Genomic DNA, 4,384 nt, shown 5'->3' with positions numbered 1-4,384 from the left:
CTAGGTGCCTGCAGGAAGACAGGACTGGAACATTTGCTTACCAGGGGCAGAAGCCATTATGAAAATTAAACAAAAATTGTGATGAATTCCTGGGGACCTAGCCTGGGAACTCGAAGCTCTCAAGGGACTCAGCCATGTCGGGTTCCCACTCTCTTGCAGGCTTTTCCTCCAGGAATACCACTACGCTCAAACAGAGAATCCAGAAAGGTTTCCCGTGGTGCTAGCAAGAATAGAGCAGCCATGGCCCAAATCCTCCCAGACCCATTTTCCTGATCTCCCTTACAGAATGAAAACGCTTAATCTGCAGGCACTGGTAAAATTGTACTACAATTAGGGGAAGGCAATGGAGGTCATCAAGGAAACTTGGCCCAGACCTACTTTCCTATCTTCCCTAAGTAACAAAAACTTCCATCTTCAGGAGCTGGGGCATCAAAGTGGGAGGTGGGTATACTCATGCTGCTGGGAGAAGTGAACAGGGGAAACAAACTCTACCCACAGAGGAAGGGACAGGAATATTGTGAAGGCACTCCCCCAAGACACACGCCCACAGTGCTTGCCTAAGAATAAGGCTTAATTGGGACACCAGAGAAGACTTCCTCTCTTATTCCCATTTCCATTAGAAGCTTTAACATATTAACCACAATTATTTTAAATTCTTTGATACTTTCATCATCTGTGTCATATCCAAGTTTGGCTTTGCCTCTAGACTGTGTGTTTCCTACCTTTTTGTATGCAAAAGAATTTTATGTTGAAAATCTGACATGTTGTATAGGACAGTTAGATACTAAAGTAAATATTGTGTATGTTAGGAGAAGAGCATACAGTTACTCCTCATAGGATTTTAGTAGGGGTATTTCTGCTAGGACAGTACTAACTTAGTAAGGAGTTGTACTAAGTTTATTGTTACCCTCAATGCACCAAGAGCCTTCAAGTCCTTCCACTCGTGCCTTGTTTTGATCTCCGCACTTGGATTTGGGTCTTCCCATTGTGTTGTTCTCCGCACTTGGATTTGGGTCTTCCCATTGTGTTGTTCCCTAGAAAAGTTTTCTCTGTTAGAGCTTTCTTAGCTGTATTTCATGCTTATTTTTTCTCTGAGGCTTGTTGGTGGGTGGGAAGTGAGGGAGTAGGTTTCCTGAGATTCTTACTAAGTCTCAGTATTAGGCAGGCACTGTGGACTTCGGTCTCAGGGTTATGTGGCCTTCACAAGAGTTTCTGCCACTCTGCCAGATGGAGTGCTGAGCCTAGCACTTATTACTCCTGGGATAGAGATTACTCCTCACTCCCCACTCCCACTCCTAGCCTTCCCTTCTCCCAGCTGCAGTAGGTTTCCACCTCTGCACTTAGGTTCCAGCTTTGATGTCCTTCTGCACACAGATGAAGGCTTTTGCTACCTAGGAGAGATAGCGAGAATGGGTAGGCAAGAGTTTCAACGGCCGTTTCCATATTTTTCTCCCAACTGAAGCGGGTTTTTACCAGTGATCTTAGGCAACATATTTTGATAGTTTTCAGCATACAGATTAAAGCTTTTGTTTGTGTGGGAGATTGACAAGATTGGCTTTTATACTTTCAGCAGTGCCTCCTGTCCCATTTCCTCAGTCTTCTCAGGATTCTCCTCAACATCCCTGCCAGCGCCTGGTGGTATTCTAGAGGAAAAGGGTGCAAGCAGGTGTGAAACTTCCAGGTCTGCAACCCCTAGGACCCTTCACACTCTCACACCAGTACACACTCAGCCTTTAGCAATTTGTTAAGGATTTTCTTACTGGTTTATATGACATTTGAAGGCATCTGTCCCAGATAATCAAATGTCTACGTGCTATGTCTTCCCATAGGTGCCTGTCTTTTTAGATTTTAAGTTAGTTGTTTCCCCCAGAAAACTCATTTCTATGGTGGTTTCAAGAAAAGTATTTAAGTTGCAGTTTGAAAAGCTTTTTTCTTGTGAGGATGGAAGTGATGCTCTTTCCAACTCTGTATATCCCTACACAGAAACCAGCCATCCTTTTGTTTTCATGCAACCTGTATCATTACATTTATAAATTGTTAGGTCATGGTTTTTCATTTTGATAGTCTTTGTCCTTTAATTGATGTAGTTAGGCCATTTAAATTTCATGGATTATTGATGTTTGGATTTAGACCTACCATGTTATTGTTTTCTGTTTTTTCCTTCTGTTTTTCATTCCTGTTTTACCTTTACTGCCTTGTTTTGGGTTATTTAAAACTTTTTAGTATTCCATTTCAATATATCTGTTGTAAGTTTGACTATATCTTTGTATACGGTTTTATAGTAGGAATTACGAAGTACATATTTAACTGTTCATATTCCACTTAGAATCAATATTTTCTCATTTCAGTTCAAATGAAGAAACAGTGCCACCTTATAGGCCTTTTTACCATTTCCTCCTTAGGCTATAGTTGTCTGATTGGTTACATTTACATATGTTGAAAACTACAGACAATGTTAAAATTTTTTTCTCATTAAACTTTTGTTTTAATGGGTCTCAAAATTCTGTGACAGATTTTTGGTCAAGTTGTCTCCATTAAAAAGTACTGAGTTTAAAAACTAGTGACTTAAATGCCATACACACAAACACACACAAAAAAAACCCCAGATGGTCTACAAAACATTCTCCTTTCCTTCTGAATATTTCACAATGCATTGTTATCATTAACCAGTCTTACTATTAAACTAAAGTGGCCAGTTAACACAAAAGGTTCTGACACCATTCTTCCACCACTGATTAAGATTGGGGTGGCAGGTATTGGGGATAATATTCATTTAGGCTTCTGAGCTTTCTGGGCAGACTTGGTCACCTTGCCATCTCCAACTGCCTTCTTGTCCACTGCTTTGATGACACCTATAGCAACCATTAGTCTCATGTCATGAACGGCAAAATGATCCAGAGGAGGATAGTCAGAGAAGCTCTCAACACACATAGGCTTGCCAAGAACATATCAATGATGACAAGATCACTAGATTTGAAGAACTTGGGACCATCTTCCAGCTTTTTTCCAGAATGATGATCTATCTTCTCCTTCAGTTCAGCAAACTTGCAAGCAATGTGAGTTGTGTGACAGTCCAGCACAGGTGCATATCCAGCACTGATTCAGCCAGGATGATTCAGGATAATCACCTGAGCCATAAAGCCAGCTGCTTCCATTGGTGGGTCATTTTTGCTGTCACCAACCACATTGCCTCAATGAACATTGTTGACAGATACATTCATGACATTGAAGTCCACATTGTCCCCAGCAAGAGCCTCACTCAAAGCTTCATGGTGCATCTCAACAGACTTTGCTTCAGTTGTAACATTGACTGGAGCAAAGGTGACCACCATGCCAGGTTTAAGAACACCAGTCTCCACTCCGCCCACAGGAACAGCACCAATACCACCAATTTTGCAGACGTCCTCAAGAAGCAGACACAAGGGCTTGTCAGTTGGACAAGTTGGTGGTAGAATACAATCCAGAGCCTCAAGCAGTGTGGTTCTACTTGCATTCCCATTTTTACAGGTGACTTTCCATCCCTTAAACCAAGGCATGTTAGCACTGGGCTCCAGCATGTTGTCACCATTCCAACCAGAAATTGGCACAAATGCTACTGTGTTGGGGTTGTAGCCAACTTTCTTAATGTAGGTGGTGACTTGCTTAATGATTTCCTCATATCTCTTCTAGCTCTAAGGTGGCTCAGTGGAATACCTTTTGTTAATACCAATAATGAGTTGTTTCACACCCAGTGTGTAAGCCAGAAGGGCATGCTCACGAGTCTGCTCACTCTTGGAGATGACTGCTTCAAATTCACCAACACCAGCAGCAACAATCAGGACAGCAGAGTCAGCCTGAGATATGCCTGTGATCTTGTTTTTTATAAAGTCTCTGTGTCCTGAGGCATCAATGATAGTCACATAATACTTGCTGGTTTCGAATTTCCACCAGTAGATCTCAATGGTGATATCATGTTCATGTTCAACTCTCAGTTTATCAAAGACCCAGGCTTACTTGAAGGAGCCCTTTCCATCTCAGCAGCCTCCTTCTCCAATTTTTTGATAGTTCTTTTGTTGATCCCACCACATCTGTAGATCAGATGGCCATTTGTGGTAGACTTGCCTGAATCTATGTGTCCAAAAACAATGAAGTTGATACAAGTCTTTTCCTTTCCCATTTTGGTTTAGATTTAGTAAGGGTTTTCATGAAAACTGTGTTTTGGTAGCAAACCCATTGTGAAAAAAAAGCCAAACAATGTTATAAATTTTACTTTTAAGTCTCAAACATACTTTAAAGAACCGAGGAGAGGGCACCTGGGTGGCTCAGTTTGTTAAGCCTCCACTTTCGGCTCAGGTGATGATCCCAGTGTCCTAGGATCGAGTCCTGCATTGGGTTCCCTGCTCAG

The 4,384-nt window shown here is 41.7% G+C and overlaps 1 pseudogene; it reads right to left on the bottom strand.

The window, feature by feature from the left end:
- Positions 1–2,769: 2,769 nt before the first annotated feature.
- LOC111150526 lies at positions 2,770–4,156 on the bottom strand (annotated as a pseudogene).
- Positions 4,157–4,384: the final 228 nt, after the last annotated feature.

The sequence above is a fragment of the Enhydra lutris genome, unplaced genomic scaffold (assembly GCF_002288905.1).
Source record: "Enhydra lutris kenyoni isolate GAN:26980312 unplaced genomic scaffold, ASM228890v2 scaffoldscaffold23, whole genome shotgun sequence".
Taxonomy (NCBI): domain Eukaryota; kingdom Metazoa; phylum Chordata; class Mammalia; order Carnivora; family Mustelidae; genus Enhydra; species Enhydra lutris.
Note: the sequence above shows the minus strand (reverse complement) of the source record. Positions and strands in the feature narration are given on the sequence as shown.